General features: G+C 40.6%; 1 protein-coding gene across 1 annotated transcript in view; it reads left to right on the plus strand.

The window, feature by feature from the left end:
• The window catches only part of LOC127598052 (tumor protein p53-inducible protein 11-like), an 823313-nt gene that overhangs the window by 732912 nt on the left and 79689 nt on the right, over positions 1–10712 (plus strand). The gene's annotated exons all lie outside the window — the stretch shown is intronic.

The raw sequence follows: 10712 nt of genomic DNA on the forward strand, positions 1-10712 counted from the left end.
ACGTTCGGCTTGCAGGGGCCCAACCACGGACCACTTCATTTTCAGTTTTGATTGGTGCTGGATCCTTGACTTCCTTGACACAGATATTGCACTACTTGTCCTATTTAGATCGATTGAGCATTGTGTACAATTTTTATCGTGTCAAAAACGATACCCGTATTCTCGTGGACGGTATAATATAGCAAAACCTTATTTCACGCTCCCATCGACCTCGTTACAGGTCAAAGATCACAAGCGAGAACTATCCAAGCACCGTCTACAATAGGACCTCCCACTCTCTTCCCCCATCCTCCCAGCATTTTGCTTTCACTCACCGCCTTCACACCCTTTTTTTGCCCAGCGGTCATTTCTCACTTCATCTCCTCTAAATAGCCATTGACTGTGCTCATCGAGCTTGAGCTCATTGTACGGCTCCATCGCAAATGTGTCTGCCAATCATGTGCTTTTGTATGTTCACAAGCCCACTCAGAGGGACTCCACACATATGAGTCGTTCATCTTTGGCTTCTCTCAGCCTGAATGAGTTGGGGGGTTTTATCTTAAATGTATATAAAAACAACTGTTCTGCAAGTGTTGTTTCTACAGTTCATCTGATGACCTCTAATCTCAGCGGTTGGCTTTTCCTCAATGGTTGCCCACCTCTCCAGGCGCTCTCCTACGCACTTCCATCGTTCTTCCAACGCTCCCTCACCTTTGCTCCTCAGTCGTGCCCGACCGATATGGATTTTTTTTGTGGCCGATGCAGATTTTTTTCCAGGAAAAAAAAATACATACATACTAACGATTCATCGTCCGAATAACTGAAAAATGCATTATGCATAAAACAGCAATAATCGTCTTGCACCATTGACAGGTTAAACATGCTGAGGGGAAAAACACTCATGTACATGTACTGCACACCAGTCCTGTCCTAAGTATATGCTTTCAGAGCATCCGCCCTTATGTACGCAAAAGTGTCTTAATAAATTCAATAAACAACAAAAGCCTTGTATCAGTCACAAACACCTATCCTGTATTCAGAAACCACAAAGCCTACATTGACAAGCCTTGCCTCATTAATCCATCACAGCAACAAGCATCACCCCCTCCACTCTCCTCCTCCGGCGTGCATTTGCTTCTTGTCTCGCCTGAGCGCCTCAGATTTACAGATGCCATTCTCACCCTCTGATAAGAGGAGATGTTTATGTACAGTGCGCAATTATAAGAGGTATGAAAAAAAAGATGAGAGCTAGGATTTTTAGGTATCAGTTCCTCTGGCTCAGTTTCTGATGAATTTCGCTCTTACGGCATCATTCAACAAAGAGCAAAGAAACTCATCAACGCTCCTGGCAACAGCAGTGTAATTATGACTAATGATGTGCAGACTTTTATGGCCAAACATGGGCCTGAATGCAATTTGTGTTCATAACGGTATAAACGGGAGAAGCACACTCTGTTGCACTGGCAGAACCATTACACAGATGCTGGATCAAGGTCACCTCAGCAGATCATCACAGTCTGTAAATAATGTTCAATTAGACAAGATGCTAATGGAGGCCAGATAATGAGCGGGTCCAACAATTGCAGTTTAGTGATGCTGTATGCACAACAAAACCTTTGTATAAGCATGCGTGTGCATGGGCAGTGTTGTCACAGTTACCTTGAAAAAGTAACTTTGCTACTTGACTGGTTACTTGATTTGAACCCTTTCAGGGATAATGGTTACAGCGTATCATGTGATCAGTTTGCAGGGTGCATGAAAGGGTTAACTGTAAATCAAAGTCAGATTACAAGTTACTTTCAGTAGAACTAAAAATGACAACTAGTCTTGCCAATACTTCATTGAAAGTGCATTTTTAACAGTCATGTTGAAAGATGAAGTTTTTATTTTTAAAAATTGATAAAATGAGCCTTTTTGACTTCACATTAATAATTGTTTTAATATATTTAAAAAGAGTCGTTCTGAATTTCACTGAACATAAATGGTCTACTTGTTTTTATTTAAAATATAGTTTGTCTACTCTTCACAGTTTTCTCATCAGGGAACTTTCCATGCAAATATCATGAATGTCAATTCTGGTCATCAGCAGAAGCTGACACATTATGGTCATGAGCCCGTGCTTGCTTTCAGCGGCGGGCTTGTATTTTCACCTCTGCCACCCTTCTGCTCACCACCATTTCCCGCCAAGCTACTAAACAAGTCATCATGTTCTCTCATTACGTTTGACATCACAGCACAATGTTTGACCTGGAGCTGCACACAGCCTGTGATGTTGGAGAAGCCTGAAGTCGGGTAACAAGGAAGGCCATGCATGGCCGTAACCTTGCAAGATCTCTGGTATTTATTACATTTATTATGAGAATTTGAAATTTTGGTACTGGTATTCGGAAAGATCATGGAAGTTGACATGTTTATTGGCTTTCGCGGGCCTCCTAAAATGATGGGGTGTGCCAGATTAGGCCTCCGGCCCTTGAGTTTGGAACTTGTGATCAAATTCCACCTATGTTTCCATGATGAAAGGCACATTTTTTAAAATGTTGCCACTAGTTCTCTTAACAGTGATGGTGGTCTTTGAGAGGCTTCTGGGAATGATAGCCCGATGAATTGACCTCATGAACACTAACTTTTGTGCATCTGGCATTGGCAGACTCGCCATAATGTTAAAAACTTTCGCCAATTTTTTTACCCAGTATCTCCAATACCATAATTTTTCTAGAATGACCAAAAAAAAATTGTTTGCTGAGCTATTAAAATTGCATCACCAAAGCGAGCAATCCATTTTCAATACATAAGAATGGTCATCAATTTGTACAAATAACACACACATGAGTACTGACCTATACTGTGGATTTGTGGGGAAAAAATATATCAACTTCACCAAATTTGGATTAAAGAGGTTTCACCTCGACACGAGTGATATGAAATGATCAATATAGTTTGGTATTTTGGTATATCTTGGTCTTGCCTTGTGCGCACACAGGTTGTGCACCCGCTATTTTGATTGGCTGATGTTGCTGCTACGTCACTCACTTGCGATTTGATGTTTGGAATCACGGCCACATAGGCAGCAGACAACTCATGAAGATGAGTTGCAGAACCATCCACACGTTGGTGACAGCGGCGAAGTCCCGTTCAGCTGGCTTTAATTGCAAGTCACTGACTGATCGTCTGCCTTGAAAATTTAGGTGTCCCGTCTGTGCCCTATGCATTTCCTTCTTCTGTTGCTTATTGAGGCCAAGGCAGGGCTGCTTTTCACTGCTCGAGTGGCGGTCCCCTGTGGTGTCACTCCAACAGTGATGCTGGCACATTACTTATGCCAAATTTTTGCAACTGGATCCTGACAAGGACAAAAATGTTTTCCAAGACACCCCCCCTTGGGGTCCGAGCCACACTCCATGGATGAGGAGTCAGAATAGCTCATGCTAGTATGACTGGGAGTGTGCAGAGCCAGAAAGCCTGAAGGAACAACAGAGTGGCTTGCTAGTCTTTTTCATATGAACAGACTTGCCAGCCTCATGGCTGGAGGAGCTGAGCCCTGCCGAGCTCAGGCTGTTGTGAGAGAAACACTGAATTATGTATCCCGGAAGCACCCCCTCCTCTTTTAACTCCTTTGCCATTCACTGACAGATGAGGGCAGCGAGATGACGTTTTACAGGAGGTCAGGACTGATAGACACCGTCAGGCGTGTCCCTTCTTCTTTTTTTCTGCACCATTTCACAGAATTGGGAGGGAAATGCCGGTCTCCGCCCTTTCATCCGGCGAGCGTCCGAGTGAGGAACAATCCTGTCGCCCCCGGCGAAGACATGTACTCAATGACACATTAATGACACCTTTGGGCCTGTGAAATCAGTCGAGGGGGCGGGTGGCTTTTGAAGGTCTGCTGCATCGATTCTGCAAAATGAGGACCGTCTTCTGCAAAGCCTCCAATGAGCGCTGAGGTCAGGAGGTCATGCTTTAAAAAAGAAAAAGAAAAAAATCAATTCCTTATTAACTCTCATCTCTACGGGAGGAGGGGCAGAATAGCATTTAAATGAAGATGGAAGACATTCAACTTTGTCCGATATGATTATGAATTATGGCTTTTTTGTCTCCTGTTGTTATGGAGGAATTTTACAGTCCTTCTCTCATTAGATGCTCTTGCACCGTTTCTCTTCCTCCTCCTCCTCATTTGAACCATGTTGCTCCTTGTTCTCTTGACACTTCATTGACAGGCTGTTGCTTCTATTTCTGTCGATCGCCGTGGGCCATACATTCTGCATATTGTACATGAAACCCACATTTGCGACACCTGCTTGCTTTACACACTGTAAAATATGACTTTTTTTATCCGACGCTGTTACACTAGTCATTTATAGGTAACATGAAGATTTATTTTAAAATCTGTAAATTTGCAAAATTCTGTATGCGTGTTGACTGATGCGATTACCAGGACCAAACGCCAGATTAATAAAAACGCTGAGGACTACAGAGCAGGTATGTATATCCAATCATATTTTACGCGCGGCGAGGAGGTCGAGCATACCAGGATCCCTAGAAAGGAACGATGTAAATCTAACTTAGTTTTAGTAGCAGCAATTTCATTGGTTGCTCGGTAAGTGCTATGATGAATAGATATGATCAATATTGACAAATGATTGCTTTTCTGCCTGCGTTACTATCTTTTGGAAAACCGCCAACATTTTTCAACTCAAAATGGATTCAAGTCGAGGAAGAAATATAACGCGCCATACAATCAATAGCTATTTTTTTTTTTCTTGAAGACCACGTCAATGCTTTCAAAAGTCATTCACTTGGCAAAGATGGTTGTTGAACGCACAAGTCTTCAGTGTAAACCTCGTTCATGACGCCCGTTCAAACGTTGCTGTTGATTCCAAAGAACAGCACCTCGGGCTAACCGAAGTTCACAGAGAGGTGGCCCTATATTAGATGAGGCCAGGTCCTTGAAGCATCTTCCCGCCTTTCAAAACAAGCCAAGATTTGTGAGCACTGGGTCCCACCCTGTCCCTGTCCCTGTCCTCCACAAGACCTCTCTCCCGATCTCGGGCCATCTCTCTCTCTCTCCCCCCGTTTCACTCTACCAATCACACAGAAGCAGGCCAAGGGTAGATTTCAGTAATACGAGTAAATCAGTGGTGATGCAAATGAAAACCAAACAAAAAGCTACAATCTCTTACTAATGAATCCAACTCTCACCTTTACTCGTCAAAAATGGCGTCAAGGCCACCACTAGCCGCAGACATTTCAAAATCACAGTATATCTTTCATTACTATTATTCCACCTAATACGGTCGCTATAAAATATACAAGTTCTTCCCTTAGGTGTGTTAATACGTAATTTATTTTACCATGTCAGATTTATTCATTATTATAGAAATTTGGCTTGGTAGTACTCAAGGTAGGATTGCTGATTAGTAGACCCGCACAACTAAATGAGTACATAAAATAGAAATGGCAAGCTGCAGGCCCGTGGCATGAATATATTGTATGACCTGTTCCGGCTATTGATCCATTTGTGTTTCTGAGCTTGGAGCTCAAATATATGCAAAGATCAAACATGGAGATGTTGAGAGTGGAAGCTTTTATGATCATGATAACTAGATCGATGCCAAAAGCTGTCAGCCACATCCTAATAGCTTACAGTGTTGTATGTCCTATACTTGATTGATGTTGCTTGACTCTAGTTTGAGTCTGGCGTCATGATTGAGATGCAAGGTATGCAGTCATTACAAATAGCTTGCATTTTTCGAATGTTCTTCACTCTCTCTAATGATTAATCTCTAATGGTACTTTTTCTTCATTATTGCTCTTTATCAACTGTTCTGTCATTACATGTTTCACTATGAGGGGAAGTGCAAACCAGACTATGTATTTATTTATTTTCGTTTATGTATTTATTTACCTTTTTTAGCATTACAGGATAGTGTTTTTTGCCTAGATACTGTTTGAAGAGATGGGGGGTATGATCTTTGCTTCAGGTAAGTCGTGGGGGTCAATGGGTCAGAAGACCCGAGAGAAATATGGAAGCAAGCTTTTTGAGGCATAGACTATTAAAGGATACATTCATTTAGTAATGCCTTTGTGTTTGCTAAGAAGTCATCCTGGAAATGCTCTCCTAACCGTGTCTCATCAGCGACAATTCAGTTTCACAAGTTGCAACAACATTGCCTTAGTTAGCCCACCTACTCGTCCTCTTTTGCCACACCTGTTTTTTTTGTTTTTTTTAACCGTTCATATTGTTGAAAATGACTCATGATCCATTTTTCATGTGTGCTATTAATCATTCAAAAGATTTGTTCCCCTTCTTTATTCTGAGATGAAAAAAAAACAAGTCTCAATAATGAATGAGAGATCTGCTTGGAAAAGAGAGTCAGCACAGTGCAACTGAGAGAAAAGGTGACGCATGTATGGACAAATCAAATGTCTGAATGAGGAAAGAAACAGTTAGTGATTAGTAATCACCCTCTTAAAGGTTATAGAGGCCTGTTTCAGGAAACGAAAGGTGGTGTGAAACATTTCCATATGTTGTCTTGCTACTTGTGCGCACTCAGCACGCTGCTCAATTACTGTTCACAGTCGCGCCCGCCTGTCCCGGTCACAGAGGCAAACGTTGAATATACACACACGACGTATCTCCTGGGTGCATCAATTTACCATTGTAACATAAAATTAATACAATTAATTAAAAAAAAATAATTTTCACAAATTAATATATTTTAAAAAATAATACTATTAATTAACCTGCTTAAGTTCCCCAGTTTCTACATTCCACAAGGTTCAATAGCACCACCACATAACGCTCGGATATCAACCGTTTAGACTCCTAAAAGCATGTTGTGTTACTGAAAACATATTTCAAAGGGGCTTTAATAGAAATTCTTGAATTAGTCATAATGTCCCTCAATGTGTCCCAAGTCATGAGGGTTTCGTCCTTCTCTTATGGTGCCACCTAATGGCGAATTATAAAACCAACAGTGAGTCTGAGATTTCCACAGCCTTCCACCTCCACAGCAGGCATCTGGTTCACATCCATCCAGTTATTTTATTACAGTTCATGACGTCCTTCATCACAAAAAAATATTTTGGATTTATTTTATTCCCAACTGAACAAAAAAATAAGTTTACCTGTGTCGCAGACGGAATCAATTGGTGTCACAAAACCCTATCCAATACGTGCACAAAGCACCGGTCCAGCCTGCCATTATTTTAGGACAAACAAGTTTATTAACGCTCATCGTCAGCATTAATGAACTCATGTTTGTGTTCATTCAACCAACAGACAGGCATGCACTTGCACAAGGCTCATTAGTGTGATGCGTAGCCTTAGTGCTCCAGAGGGAGAAAGAACAGTAAGGATCAAAATGAGGAAAGCAGAGGCAGACTTCCTGTCATTTAACAACCTTCAAAAAATAAATCCCAGGTCATAAAGTAATCAACATGACCTGCATGAGTGTGACCATACCGATGTTTGCCCTTGAACCATATCTAAATGTCCAAACAAATGGCAAATGGAAGACAATGACACCATTTGCTTAGTTCAGTGCCATTGTCAGTGGACACGTTACGTGTGTGTGTGTGTGTGTGTGTGTGTGTGTGTGTGTGTGTGTGTATACACCCTGTCTCACACTCACAAACAAGAGGAGGCATGTGAACATTTACCCATATGAGCTCAGAACGAACCACTACTCAACAACGGCAAAGTCATTGTGTTGCGCTTTCATTCAGACCATTTGTGTCTTTCGTGTCATCTTTTATTCTCTGTGGTTCATGGAAGCAAATTATTGGCAGAAGCTCTGTTTGAGCCATGGTTGTAGATGAAAAGTAATAGCAGGGGGGGAAACAATGGCATGTTGGAACTAGATGGCAATGTAATTATGGAAATACATAATTGCGAGCCTTTCTGACACCGAGACTGGGAGTCAGTGTTCGCATTGTGATGAATCCTGTGAGATTTGTGGGTCACAGTGGGAGTCACAACACAAAAGACAAAAGTGAGTGCCAACTGGGGAACAAAAAGTCCGGAAACTTCCTCACAATCAAAATAAGCCCTTTCAGACACTCAGGCTGTCAGGGGACACTCAGCAGGTTGATTTTGTGTCAACAAAATTTTGAAGTTGATTGTGGGGTGAGGGGATACAATACACAAACAAAGGTTTCTTTGTTCAGTAAAATTATTAGCTGTTTGTCCATGTATCCCTTGATTGCCATGAATATCATGAATAATACATTAGGACTGTAATTAAATATTGTTGTTTTTTTTGTTAATCAGCGGGTTGCTTTAGAAAAAGAATTCATGGGACTTCCGCACGTCAGTGAAGTGCATTTATTTTAGGGTTTGAATAAGAGCTTGAACTTCATTTCCTGTGCTCTGAGATCCCAATAAATAGGGAGAAGTATCGCCAAATATGAAAAGAAGAAAACCAACCAATGACTGAATAGAAAACATTGCTCCTTTGAGGAAATACCATTTGTTTTAAATTATTATTAGAATGCACAAAAACAGAAACACACAAATTCAGCGCCCCACCCATTAAATTCCCTACCCAAAATACAGTCCTGTTAGTCTATATTGTGGAGTAAAACTTGACCCTAGCCACTATATGAAGCACTGTTTCAATTTTTCTAAAATAATTATAATTGTTTGAATCTCTTAACTTTGTAGAGTAGACAAACTGTTTTAAAGCTGGTTAAAAAAATTGGGATTATTAGTGGAACTCAGCAGACTTCAACTCGCTAGAAACATTTGGCATGCTACAAAAAGTCAATTGTTATTAACACATGCACATAAACACACATTATGCCCATGACAAACAAAAACAAAAACAAGAAGCCATGCTTATCTCAACATATGCAGCCATTCCTTTGGCATTCACCCACACACATCTTTAGACAGGCCTGTCTTTCATCCCCAAATTCATGAAGGGAAAACTCTCTCATCCTCTACCAACCATTTTTTCCTCTTCAACACTTTCAGCCACTGTTCGCTTCTCAGTCCCAACAGTACATCTGAAATTTCCAGTCTGGCAAACACTGAGCAGTTGCCTCTTTGCGGTTTTGTCCAATTCCATTTTTTTCAAACAAACAAAATGAAATAAGCTCGAGCAAATACATTAATTCGATCTGCTTTTTGCCATGCCAAGTCTGTGGCCCTCACAAGGAAATATGTAAGAAGTACAAACGTGGAAGAAACTCTCATTGATATAAAAAACTTGGGTGGTAATTCATTTCCTGACTTCAACGCTGCATACAAAGTGGTATACATGGAGCAATTTAACATGCACAATAAACAGTAAGACAAATCGGTAATAAAGACGGTAGAAAGCACCAAACAGTAAAATGGTGCTTGTTTTTTTTCCCCCGTGTCGTTACAAGTGCCGGGGAGATTACACTTTTAAAGATTTAGATTTGAAGAAAGCTTTTAGATTAAAGGTAAAACATCTCTAAAGAACACCCTCAATCTCTTCCAGTGGAAATTTTCATCTTGCCCTAGTTTTAACATTAGCTTCCACTGACCCCTGCTGGGCAACTATATTACTACAACATCAGACAACAAACTATTTTGTATTCCATTTGGTCCCTTACCTATTTCAAGACGGTTTGACAACCCTGGCGGTGATGCAGAACAAAAGAAGCAAATAATTATGTCCAACTGGAGGGAATAATGTTCAAAATAATTTTCACCGGCGGGGGGAAAACGCTTTCTTCGATCAGTTGGGTGGTAAATGCAGTAGGTACCTGCTAAGTGACTGTTATATGTGGTACGAACGTTAATCGAAGAAAACGGTTTCTGATAGGCTGATAAGACATGAATGGGCGTGGTCTGGTAATTGGCGGGAAAAGTTGATTTGATGCTTAAATCATAGTAAACAGACTCCGCTTACTGCTCACCGGCTTCTGTTTTTCATACGCAATCATGCGTCCTCTCAGTTATTTAAACATGAAAGGAGCAAAAATATGTGGTGCTAATCACATTAATGAAGGCTTTTCCTCGACAAGGCTTTTTAATGCTATTAGTAACAGCTGCAGTGGGGTAGAAAAAGTATTTTCTGTGTACCATAACAGCTAATATGGGTTTAATAATGCAAATGTCTGTAACATTAAATTTAGGAGGATAATCTGTCAAACCGCCAGATTTTACAATGAGCCCACTTTGCCTTTCCAATACGTTGGTAGGCGACTGTGTGTGTTGGCTCCAGCTCATCCATGACCCTAATGAGAACACGCGGCATAGAAAATGTATGGATTATGGATGGGCACTACCATATTCAGGCTAATACAGTTTAATTGCTGGTGTGCGGCGGATGCATTCATGCTTGTTCAATTGTTCAGATCAGCCCTTCACTGTCGTGTAGATAGTCATTATTTTATACCCTTTACGATGAGACTGCTGTGTACCCCATTATTTATTTATTTATTGTTTTTACACCAAATACCACCTCAAAAAATACACAGCCCTCCCAAGTACTACAATTACGACCAACGTTGTGTACAGTTGTGTAGTAGGCCCAAAAACGATGCAGGGGTTGATTCTTAAAAATTACATTTAGCGAATTGTAAACCAATGAAAAAGTATGAACCGCCATCATATTAGGACCGTGCTTAAATAAAGCAAACTAAAATTACAATATATAATAATTCTATCAAAATGTAAAAAGTTTTTAACCTGAATTAATATTTGCAAACACACCATTCTAAAAAAGTAAATGCATATGTATTGTTTCTAAAAGTTAAATAAA

Source organism: Hippocampus zosterae, chromosome 3, assembly GCF_025434085.1.
Source record: "Hippocampus zosterae strain Florida chromosome 3, ASM2543408v3, whole genome shotgun sequence".
In the NCBI taxonomy this organism is placed as follows: domain Eukaryota; kingdom Metazoa; phylum Chordata; class Actinopteri; order Syngnathiformes; family Syngnathidae; genus Hippocampus; species Hippocampus zosterae.